The following is a 13222-nucleotide window of genomic DNA, read 5'->3' on the forward strand; positions in this document are numbered from 1 at the left end:
GCCCCTGGAAACCTTCCTAATCCCACTCTCCAGGCCCTGTGCCTATTCATGAAACCATGTTAACCTAAATCCAGAAAATTAATAAACCTCAAATGGGCTTAAGCACTTGGAAATACCCCCTGACACTCTTTTCCACGTTCATTATATTGAAGGCATCTTTTTTTGCACCAGGAAATTTGTGCTCCAAAGGGCTAAACAGAAACTGGCAAAGTCCCCTAAGATATTAGCAGGCAATAAAATATCACATTTAAGATTATTGTGAGCTGAATCATAAATGAAAAATATGTTTACTGCAGTCACTCTGTCTGCTAAGTGCCAACAATCTTAGCATTTGGTTTTAATTGGATTCCTCTTAGTACAGTCAACAGATAATGCTTTTATCATTAACCAAGAAAGAAAGGGATAAATACCTTATATTTAGAAGACACGTCTTAATGTTATATATTTTAGCTAGATAAATTTTGTCTAGTCCAATTAATTTAAACCATCAACCCTGCATATCTTGCATTACACCATGAAACTCCTCAAAGTATTACACACACATACGTAGAAATCTGGTACATTTGTTTTATTTTGTAATACAGCAAGCTAAACACTGCCTGGCATATAACTTATGAACGCCATCACCCCTCCCACCCCTAGCCATTGGATGAGAAGCTGTGACATCAACCACTGATTACAAAGTTCTGTGCAATTAGCTCCCTATCTGTCTCACTCTAACTTGGCCACAGTGATCCATGCAATGGTTACATCCAAGCTGGATTACTGTAACTCTCTTTACGTAGGGCTGCCCCTGAGACTCCTCCAAAAGCTTCAATTGGTACAGAATGCAGCCGTGATGACCCCTTGGAGAGTTTCTGTCCAACCTATTCTCTGCCAGCAGCATTGGTTGCTGATATGCTTGTGGATCAGGTTCAAGGTGGCTGGTTTTAACATTTAAAGCCCTTAACGGTTTGGGGCCCTCATACTTGCAGGACCACCTCTCCCGCTATGTCCCCCAAGGATGTTTCATTCTAGTTCTCAAAATTTACTGGAAGTCCCTAGCCTAGGGTTGCCAGGTCCCTCTTTGCCACTAGCGGGAGATTTTTGGGACGGAGCCTGAGGAGAGCGGGGTTTGGGGAGGGGAGGGACTTCAATGCCATAGAGTCCAATTGCCAAAGCAGCCATTTTCTTCAGGTGAACTGATCTCTATTGGGTGGAAATCAGTTGTAATAGCAGGAGATCTCCAGCTAGTACCTGGAGGTTGGCAACCCTACCCTGGCCTGAGAGCAGTTCAATTGTCCTCGACCAGGCCCAGTGCCTTTTTGGCCGTGGCCCCTGCCTGGTGGAACTCTCTGTCTGAAGAGACCAGGGCCCTGAAGGATCTGGCCCAGTTCCGTGGGGCCTGCATTCTGGCCCTGCCCCCTTTAACCCTTCCACTGTCGCCACTTCCACCCCCAGCCCTCTTGTAGTACAGAGGGAATACGTTTCTCCACAGCCCAAGTGGGAAAGGGTTAACACAGTTTCTTGGGCGGTCCTAGAAGCTCCATAGCTAACGACTCTTCTGCAAGGGGGAAAAATGTTCCTTTTCTCAGCAAAACAAACTCACATCTGCCTTGAATAAAAACTATTCCTGTCCGCAGGAGGGGGTGGATGGCCAGTCTTAAACCGCCCCTGGGCCTGACATTCCCCACCCCTGCCTTAGGGAGACATGCAAGATGTTTGGTTTTGGTACTTTCCCAGACTGCTCCCCAGGTCCTCCAATCTAAGGATCTAGTTCTCATTAGACCACATAAAGATAAAAAGAAATTAAAAGAAAAGCACTTAACTTATCAGCTTTTTTGAGCATGCGCATAAAACAAAATTAAGTCATCACGGGTATCTCAAGATCAATCCGTTCATTTATCTTTGGCCAGAGCATCAACTTATAAAGCATACTTCTCCACACATTACTGCACATTTCAAATACAAAGCTGCAACAAAATGATGAGATTACCTTTCCTAGCTGCCACCCGGCAAATCACCATTTGGCAAGCTAATAGTCCTGTCTTGAATTAGATTTGTGTGTTTATACAATTTAACTTTTAATGAGTAAATAGTCTTGTTTCAACTTAATTCCATTAAAACACACTTGAAAATAACCTGTTCTGTTTCCTTTATAGTGATATATATATATAAAGCTAATTTGTAATCTAGCCAATTGTTTTCCTGTTCCATCTGCTTACACAACATATGAGCCAAAACCCACAGCCAAATTCAGTGGAATTACTATTTTGCTGGTCTAAACTAAAGAAACTAAAATATACACGCTTATAACCAAAATTTAAGGCATAGTAATATTACCTTTAGTAACCAATAAATTAATCCACCTTCAGAATAACTTGATGCGGAGTAGTTAGTCTTCAAAGTTACTACAGAATTTATGGATCATCATTAGACTTTTAAAGTCAAATCACTACTACACAGAGCCCTAACTATGACCTCACCAAGTTAGAAAAAAAAATTGGGAACATGTGGCTGGAAAGTTCTCCACACTCCCAGCATCACATACAAAAAAATGCTCGAACAGCACCCAAAAGATGTCTGATAAGATAGGAATATTTTGCCCATTTTTCTAAACATTCTGTACCTTAGGGAACTTCCACAAAGACAAATCCCATACTGCCATAGCTCTCATCTCTCTTCCAGTTTGTATTTTAAGTAGGTTTAACCTTTCCACACCCCTATGGCTTAACTACTTTAACACACACACACGTACGGTTATTAACCTGTTCATATAGTCTGTTTAAAAGACTGTAACAATACAAGGCTATACAATTACAGGACTGTAAAAGAGTGAAGAACCCCCCTTTATTCCTTTCCCTCTTTGGCCCCTGACTGAAGCATGCACAACTGAAATTGGACTGTAAAAGATGCCGGGAAGATCCAGTCATGGATCTCCTTAAACCCTTGCTTTCCAGGATTGGATGCTGGTCCAAGAATGTAAGTCTGATCAAGCTAGAGCAGTGGTGGCGAACCTATGGCACGTGTGCCAGAGGGGGCACTCAGAGCCCTCTCTGTGGGCAAGCGAGCCGTCGCCCCAGCACAGAGTTCGCCTGAGTTCGTTACTAGAAAGCCAGAGGGCTGTGGGGCCGGGCTGCTCCCCTCCCCCTCTCCACGCGCGCCTGAAAGCATTTCTCACATCACCCGCCCCTCTGCCCAGCAGCCCAATGGGAGCGCTTCCTCCCACCCCTGTCACATGCAGCAGGGCGGCTCACATGCTGGGCGGCTCACATGCGGCGTGAGGATGCGGCACGGACGACAGCCTGTTGAGTCTGTGGTGAAGGCGATTCCCGTGGTGGGGTTGGAGAGGAGCCAGGTTGGAGGATAGCATAGCTCACAGTGTGGCATAGCTGGAGGGGAGCAGAGCTCTTGGGCCACAGCGCAGGCTTTACAGCGCCTCCCACCTTTCAGTGAAATTTCCTACTAAAAGAGGAACACCCACTTACCCAGCATGTAATTAACCTGTGGAATTGCCGTGTTGGCACTTTGCAATAAATAAGTGGGTTTTGGGTTGCAGTTTGGGCACTTGGTCTCTAAAAGGTTTGCCATCACTGAGCTAGAGGATTTATAACCTACTCGTCATAGCTACTGCGCTTGTGTAAGAGCCTTTTTCCCTTACCATTCTGTCTGAATTGAACACATTACTCTCTTCCATATGACCAGTCACTCTAAATGCTGGTTTACAAGGTGTTGTTGCTGTTTTTTCCAGATAGGACATAAAGATGGATATCACAAACATATGCATGAAGTTTGTTTCCAGAACTCTGGATTATCTCTCCCTGCACAGATGTTATACAAAATTAGGGGAAATTGAGCTGTGTGTATCATTATACTCTGTTCTAAAAATGTTGATCAGCACTCTCCAAGCATAATTCTTTAGGTATACCCCGAAAGAGGGAAGAAAAGTGGTTTCTGAGAGCCATTGTACCATTTCCATATCCATCCTGGGTCCCATCAAACTAGAGGTGTTCTGGGAGTTCTGTGTTTGGAGCTCTCAGTGATTTTTGAAGCGTTATTGTCAGCCATGAGTCGACCCCATTCAGATTGGGGTTGTGGTGCACCAGGAGAAGCCTCCCCCTCCCAACTGTTCACTAGGCCTGAAAGGGCTCCAGGGAGCTGCTATTTGATCTGTTGGGGAAACTTAGATATAGTACATATAAGTTTCCACAAAGGACCAAACAGTGACTCCCTGGCATCATTTCAGACTAAAAAAAAGCATAAGGGGAAGACTTAAGCCCTCTCTCCCCATGTACTGTGGTCCCAATCCAAACTGGGCCTCCAAATGCCAGAGAACAGCATTTCAAAAATTGCTGACAGCTCCAAATCAGAACTCCCAGCATCTTTTCGAGTCCTTTCGAGTCCAATGGGTGCTAAACAACTCACAAAAGAATTTAACCACCAATTAATTAATACTAGAAATTAAAACAACTGAGCTAAAACAAAAACAATACAAAATATTGTCGAAGGCTTTCACGGTCAGAGTTCATTGGTTCTTGTAGGTTATCCGGGCTGTGTAACCGTGGTCTTGGAATTTTCTTTCCTGACGTTTCGCCAGCAACTGTGGCAGGCATCTTCAGAGTAGTAACACTGAAGGACAGTGTCTCTCAGTGTCAAGGGTGTAGGAAGAGTAATATATAGTCAGAAAGGGGTTGGGTTTGAGCTGAGTATTGTCCTGCAAAAGTATTGTCCTGTAAGTATCAAGATAATGTGCTAATGAGGGTATGGTATGTTAATATGGAACCATTGTATCCTGAAGTGATCTTATATGAATTAGCTAAATATTTATGAATTAGCTAAATATCCAACATATGAATTAGCTAAATATTTGACCACCCTCCTACAGGACCACATTGGAAAAACCACTTCTTACATCAAAGATTCAACTCACTTCATCAACAAAATCAGTCCGTTAAGACTCAATCCAAAGGATATATTAATCAGTTTTGATGTTGTATCCCTCTTTACCAAGGTTCCAGTAAAAGACACAATCTCATTGATTAACCAGATTTTTCCAGAAGATATAACAGCCTTATTTCACCATTGTTTGACAACAAGTTATTTCCTATGGGATCAAGAATTTTATGAACAGATTGATGGAGTAGCTATGGGAAGTCCACTCAGTCCAGTAATAGCAAACTTTTACATGGAATATTTTGAAAAGACAGCATTAGAATCAGCACCTTACAAACCTACAGTCTGGTTCAGGTTTGTAGATGATACATTTACCATTTGGAGCCATGGTGAAGAAAAATTAATGGACTTTCTAAACCATCTTAATAATATCCATCCAAACATTCAGTTTACCATGGAAAAGGAAATTGAGGGTAAACTCCCATTTCTTGATACCCTTGTCATCCGTAAATCAAACCTTCAGTTAGGTCACAAGGTCTACCGGAAACCAACTCACACAGATCGCTACTTACACAAAAACTCCAACCACCACCCCCGACAGAAAAGAGGAATAATCAAAACATTAATGGACCGTGCAAGACGGATCTGTGAACCACAGTTTCTCAAGGAAGAAACTAATCATCTAAATCACGCACTGCTAGCAAACGGCTACTCCAAGAATGAAATCAGAAGGGCCATTAAACCAAACAAAAATCAGAAAACTCAAGAAAAACAGTCTCCCATAGGAAAGGTATTCTTGCCATTTATTAAAGGAGTCACTGATAGGATGGAGAAACTTTTGAAAAAACATAACCTACAAACAGTGTTTAAACCCACCAAGAAAATACAACAAATGCTACGATCAGCAAAAGACAAAAGAGACCCCCTCACCTCTGCAGGAGTATATCGTATACCTTGCAGCTGTGGAGAAGTTTACATCGGGACCACAAAACGCAGCATACAAACAAGGATAAAAGAACATGAAAGATACTGCAGACTTGGCCAACCTGAGAAATCAGCAGTGGCTGAACATGGACTGACACAAACAGGACACAGGGTCTTATTCCAAGACACTGAAAGACTGGACAATTCTACCAACTATTTTGTCAGATTGCACAGAGAAGCCATTGAAATTCATAAACATCAGCACAACTTTAACAGAAAAGAGGAGAGTTTAAGAATGAATAAGGCTTGGCTTCCTGCCCTGAAAAACCTCCAGACAAAGACAGCATTCAACAATAGCCATACAGATTAGCTTTGGATTACACACATTAACAGATCACTTCAGGATACAATGGTTCCATATTAACATACCATACCCTCATTAGCACATTATCTTGATACTTACAGGACAATACTTTTGCAGGACAATACTCAGCTCAAACCCAACCCCTTTCTGACTATATATTACTCTTCCTACATCCTTGACACTGAGAGACACTGTCCTTCAGTGTTACTACTCTGAAGATGCCTGCCACAGTTGCTGGCGAAACGTCAGGAAAGAAAATTCCAAGACCACGGTTACACAGCCCGGATAACCTACAAGAACCACTGAAGTGATCTGTTAATGTGTGTAATCCAAAGCTAATCTGTATGGCTATTGTTGAATGTTGTCTTTGTCTGGAGGTTTTTCAGGGCAGGAAGCCAAGCCTTATTCATTCTTAAACTCTCCTCTTTTCTGTTAAAGTTGTGCTGATGTTTATGAATTTCAATGGCTTCTCTGTGCAATCTGACAAAATAGTTGGTAGAATTGTCCAGTCTTTCAGTGTCTTGGAATAAGACCCTGTGTCCTGTTTGTGTCAGTCCATGTTCAGCCACTGCTGATTTCTCAGGTTGGCCAAGTCTGCAGTATCTTTCATGTTCTTTTATCCTTGTTTGTATGCTGCGTTTTGTGGTCCCGATGTAAACTTCTCCACAGCTGCAAGGTATACGATATACTCCTGCAGAGGTGAGGGGGTCTCTTTTGTCTTTTAAACCCACCAAGAAAATACAACAAATGCTACGATCAGCAAAAGACAAAAGAGACCCCCTCACCTCTGCAGGAGTATATCGTATACCTTGCAGCTGTGGAGAAGTTTACATCGGGACCACAAAACGCAGCATACAAACAAGGATAAAAGAACATGAAAGATACTGCAGACTTGGCCAACCTGAGAAATCAGCAGTGGCTGAACATGGACTGACACAAACAGGACACAGGGTCTTATTCCAAGACACTGAAAGACTGGACAATTCTACCAACTATTTTGTCAGATTGCACAGAGAAGCCATTGAAATTCATAAACATCAGCACAACTTTAACAGAAAAGAGGAGAGTTTAAGAATGAATAAGGCTTGGCTTCCTGCCCTGAAAAACCTCCAGACAAAGACAACATTCAACAATAGCCATACAGATTAGCTTTGGATTACACACATTAACAGATCACTTCAGGATACAATGGTTCCATATTAACATACCATACCCTCATTAGCACATTATCTTGATACTTACAGGACAATACTTTTGCAGGACAATACTCAGCTCAAACCCAACCCCTTTCTGACTATATATTACTCTTCCTACACCCTTGACACTGAGAGACACTGTCCTTCAGTGTTACTACTCTGAAGATGCCTGCCACAGTTGCTGGCGAAACGTCAGGAAAGAAAATTCCAAGACCACGGTTACACAGCCCGGATAACCTACAAGAACCAAAAAACAATACAGATCAGCAGTGCATCTATCAAATATCCAAAAATGCCTTGGAGAAAAGTTGGTGACAGAAGACATCCAAAGCTCTATGGAAAGGCAGTATCAGCAAAAGTGTGGGGGACCCCACCACTGGCACAGCCCCTTCCTGGCCTCCTGAGGACTTTTGTCCTCAGAAGTCAGGAATGCGCTGTTAGAAGAACTGAACCATTTGCTCCCAAGTTGCTCGAGAAGATGTAGACCATTTGTTAAAACATGATATAATCCATTTTAGCCTAAGTTGGTATATGTAAGGACAATGCAAAAGGATATGTACCAAGGAGTCCACTGACTGAAGAGGGCAGGGACACAGCCGGTCTGAAAAAGGCCGGTCTTTTGCATACGGCCCAGCAAAACCATTGAAAAAAGGCAATTAAATCTTGAATGCATAAAGATTCTACATAACTTTGGACTAACCAGAGAATCCATATAGGAAGGAAGATTACCCTGAGATAGGCCCAGAGCAAGTGGAGCATATGTCCTCTGAGCATCAAAATGAGTGTAACTCTCCAGCATAGATCAATTTGGCCACATGTTTTTTACATTGATCTATAGAAAAAGAGTAAAGGTCTTCTACCTTCAAATTTACAAGTGATAGTTTGTTCAAAATGATGGAGCCAGGGAGCCTTATAAGAGTCCTTGAGGGTTAAGCTTCCTAAGCTATCCTCCAGGGTCTCAAAAAGAGATGAAACCAATAATTAAAGGCACGTACCCAGGCACAAGCTTCTATTGAGCTAAGACCAAATTCATAATGAAGGACTGATGATGAAATGCACCTGGGGAGCCCTCCAATTGCTCGAAGGAATGAGGACTGCACTCAATTCCATAAATAAATTGTCTACAGCAGAAATCCATACAGGGGCACCGTACAAAAGTTGTGACATCACTATTGAGTTAAAGACTCTAATAGCTGCTGGACTGTGCCTCATTAGAAAGAGAAAAAATCGCAAATTGCCTTCAGAGTAGCCATAGACTTCTGAGTGGCCAATAGTTTATGACATTTCCAGGACAAGGTGGAATGAAATAGGACACCCAAATACCTAAACGAGGAAACCTGGGAAATCTTCTGCCCATTAATTATCCATGTTTCCCGTTTGGTGGAAGAGCGAGGAGCAAACTTAATAATTTTAGTTTTAGTAAAATTTATAGATAATTCCTCACGCAAACAATAAGTATGGAACCTTTTCAGAGCCTGAAGAAGACCAACCGGGGTTCGGGAGAGTAAAACTGAGTGCATAAAGTAAAAGAGGGACTGAAGTATCTAGTAATTTAGGTGTATGGAAAGAAGGGACAATAAAAAAGGCTGACAAATCAGACAGATACAAATTAAAAAGGGGTGGTGCTAAAAGGCACCCCTGTCTAACCCCCCAGACAACGGGAAAAGGAGCAGTTAAATGACCCTTCCTATTACACTGCACTTGGGCTGTAGAAGCAGTATAAAGGTTTTTAATTAACCACAACAATCTCCCATTAATTGTGGTGGACTTCAGTTTAGCCCATAGCCGGGTTCTAGATATGGAGTCAAATGCATAGGAAAGATCTATAAAAGCTGCATATAAATAGCCCTTCCTTGGGATGGCATACTTACTGATCAAGTGGAATTCACATGGCAGTGATCAAGTATGCTATATCCCTTACGAAATCCCACCTGTTCTGGGCCAATAATCTTGTAGTTGGCCATCCAAGACTGAAGTCTATTCAACAAAAAAGCTGCATTGGTCTTACCAAGTACTGACAACAAACTAATAGGTTGAAAATTCTTAGGGTTATCCTTATCTCCAGCTTTATAAATTGGAACAATTATGCTGGAACACCATTCGGGGGGATCACACCAGTAGAATTTACTCGGGTAAACAGGTTAGCCAAAAGAGGCACCCACCACTCCATGTTATTAAATAATAATAATAATAATAATAATAATAATAATAATAATAATAATAATAATAATAATAATAATAAAAAAGCTCTAGGGGATTTTGTGAAAAGTCCTTCAAGTAGACAGTATAAATCTGACCAATTAGAAAAGAGAGCTTCTTTTGATATGGCAGGAGGGATATAAATAGAAATACATACAAAAGGCAGACCATTGATAATTAGGAGCACTGTTAAAGCCAAGGGTGTACACAGGGGCCATGCTAATCTTCTCTGTATCGTTCCAATTTTAGTATATGTGCTGCCAGAGCGAGCACTATTATTTTATATAAAATTTATTTTGATTTGAAAATTATATTTGACAGAAGACAGTAAACTAAACCAAATGAAAATTACTCAAAATAATGAATTGTTTGTCTGTCAAACGTATTTACTTTGTCTGACAAACGTATTTACTGGAGAAGAAACACAGAAGAGCATCATCACGATGAGTCAAAAGAAGGCTTGCAAGAGAAAAAATGGAAGTAGCACAATCTGCTTATAGAAATGGATGCCAACAACTAGGGATGATAGGAAAATCCTGAGTGCTCTGTATCTCGCCTACTAATATTTAGAAAATGAGACCAGTATACTATTCATCTACATGCATTTTACAGCCCATGTTTCATATCTAAATATTAGTATGAAAACAACATGGTATATAAAGTGCATTTATGCACAAGAGACAACATTTGTGTGGCATTTTATCTCTACTATGTTAACAGTGATTTGCATTATTGACATCATCTGTCACATTTCAACACCTTCAATAACAATACAAGACTCTTCTCACATGAGGATCAATAGTAACCCCTCTAAGGCACCAGACAGAAGAATGAAGAGAGGCATGAAATAGGAGAAAACTCTGGAATTTGGATCCAATAAGATTAATTATAAGGAATGAATAAGTGAGTATTGATTTAGTTCCTGATACCAAGACCTTGTCAGAAACATTTGTGACCCAATGAGGGATATGCTTACCCGCACTCATCAATAAAAGCAAATAAACTGGCACAATTCACTGGTAAAATGACCCCTTTTTTGACATGGTAGGTTTGGAACATCTGTACATCTCGTTAGCAATGCAAGTATCACATAGCCAGTACTAAAGAACTGGCATAAGATGTTTCGAATACTTTGAAACTCTTAATAAAATTTCACTGTATGTATGTACATTACATTGCATGGCAAATCTAACATGTTGAGGCTACCCTTAGCCAACACAGTTGTCCAAATAATCTGTAAATTATATCCATCACCACAGAGATATGATGAATCTGCATATGATCAAAAGCAATTTTGCCAACATTATGAAACTCTGCCATCCTGTCTGGACAGCTTGTATATTCCGTGCTGAATTTCCCAACCAAGTCTGCTCATCTGATATACTTGCCAAGGCACTGCCTCTCCTGGCACAGCTCTGGCACTTACTTGACATAAACAGTATGGCAGAGTGGCTAGAATTCTGCATGTGGATGCAGGGAATCAATGTTCAAATGTTTCCTTGGCCTTACAGTCACAAGATAGCAAATAAATACCAGTGCATTCTGGTGATTTAAAGACTAATGTAATTTTATTCTGGAATAGGCTTTCATAGACTAGAGCCATGTCTCTCACAATATTATGTAAGGCCATTTTCTCAAACACTGAATACAGGTTTCCCTTCTGAACCTTTATCCTCTAGGGGATTGAAACAAACATCAGTGGTGATTCTCATGAATAGCTGCAGACATCAGCTAGCATGCATGACCAGTTAACGGACAGAGGTTGCTCGACACTAGCCCTACAAGACAGAACAAGATTATCACCTACAACACACATATACATACACAACAAATGGAAAATTTGTATCAGAAAAAAGCTCTTCCTGTGTATTCTCATTCCCAAATCAAACTGAGATGAAGAGGAAGTCATCTTCAACAAGTACTGAGCTGGAAAAAACCCCAGCATATGTAACTAAAAAGATACTGTACCAAAAAACAACATCCAATAAATGGTTAACTATGAGCAGTTTTACTGATGACATGCTCAAACATACAAAAATCACTCGACCGGATAACAAATACAGTCGGAAAAGATGCTCAGAAACAACTACATGTACTGTTATATGGTGGAAGACATAATTAAATACATCCCAGTATCAACTGATTCAATAATCAAACCATAAATGTCCACATAGTGAACAGACGAAAGCAACATCAGTGGATTCCCATGAAGAAATATGTAATTCCAAGGCAGTGTCTAGATCATGCTGCCCTTTCATGTGAAGATTTCATCACCCTTTTCTTTAAATAATATTGCAATAGTATGGAGATGCGTATCTACAATCTTCCCAGCAAAAATCCCATAGGAAATGGTGCGAAAATGGTTTTCTCTGCTTCAGATCTTGCTGGCTTTCACCTGAAAGGAGGGGGTGATTTGATTGTTTGGGGGGCACTGCTTTGTTGCTGTCATCATCATTCTCATTGTTGAATTTAGAGAGAAGGGTGTGTTTTTTTTGGCAATTTGGTGTCTTCTTGTGTGAACTTTGCAATGTTTTCCTATGGGGAATGGGGGCAGCCCCTTTGGGACCCCATAACATTGGACCCCCGACCCAATCTTCACCAAACTTTGGGGTTCATGCAAGGAGAGTCCCTTCAAGCTACCCTGAAAATTTGTGAACTCTACCTCCAAAAATGCCCCCACAGGAGCTTTGGAAAGAGTTTTCCATAGACTATAACAGGCCCGAATTTTTCCAGTAAACCCAGAAATAAGCTGAATACCCATATTCACCTGTATAAGTATTTGGTTTATTTCAGGTTTACCAAAACAATTTGGGCCAAATAAATCCGAACCTGAAATTTACCAAATTTTTTTGTTCGTTTGTTTTGCACAACCCTAATTGCCATCTACTGAGACTAGTGGCAAAGAAGTGACTGGCTGAACAATCTGAATAGCTAACTTGGCCTCACCAGCCTCCTACCAAAATCTGAACTTCATTAAAGAGACCTATCAACAGCTCTGAAAGAATTTCTTGGACATTAATGCCACTGGCTACAGATCAGCCCCATCTGTAGCTCACACATCACCAGCGTCTCCTGAATCGATGCCTTGATTATTTTACTTCTAATAGGCTTCAATTAAATTATGAAAAAACCAAAATTCTAGTGGGTGCTCAAGGGAATGAAGATAGAGCAGATTAAATACTTTGAATATCTTGGTGTCCGTTTTCAATACAACGCTAATTGGACAATTCAGAGGAAGTCAGCAGCTAAATTAGCCAAGAATAGTATGCAAGCCATTACCCGATTCTTTTACACTAAAGGCAATCAGTTTATCCCTGCGGCTTTGAAAGTTTTCAATGCCAAAACAGTTGCTCAATTATTATATGGCATTCCAATATGGATTGGCACATTTGATCGCTCCCTTGAATGTCTCCAAGCTGAATTTTTTGGGAAAATACTGAGAATGCCATATTGTGTTACATATGCAGCTTTATGGCTAGAATTGGGTCAGGATCTAGTGGAGATTAGGGCTTGGCTACAGACCTTTAAGTACTGGCTACGAATCCATTACAACACCAATACTAACAGTCTCATTTACCAAATGCTTTTGGAATCTAGATCTTCCAATTGGTTAACTTATATAGAGAAAAAAATTGGGTCTTGAATCAATTTGGCACATCCTTTTCCA

The 13222-nt window shown here is 40.8% G+C and overlaps 1 protein-coding gene and 1 pseudogene across 1 annotated transcript in view; both read right to left on the reverse strand.

Moving 5' to 3' along the window:
• The window catches only part of SMYD3 (SET and MYND domain containing 3), a 436856-nt gene that overhangs the window by 176972 nt on the left and 246662 nt on the right, over positions 1–13222 (reverse strand). The gene's annotated exons all lie outside the window — the stretch shown is intronic.
• LOC130481267 (U6 spliceosomal RNA) lies at positions 9728–9828 on the reverse strand (annotated as a pseudogene).

The sequence above is a fragment of the Euleptes europaea genome, chromosome 7 (genome assembly GCF_029931775.1).
Source record: "Euleptes europaea isolate rEulEur1 chromosome 7, rEulEur1.hap1, whole genome shotgun sequence".
Classification (NCBI taxonomy): domain Eukaryota; kingdom Metazoa; phylum Chordata; class Lepidosauria; order Squamata; family Sphaerodactylidae; genus Euleptes; species Euleptes europaea.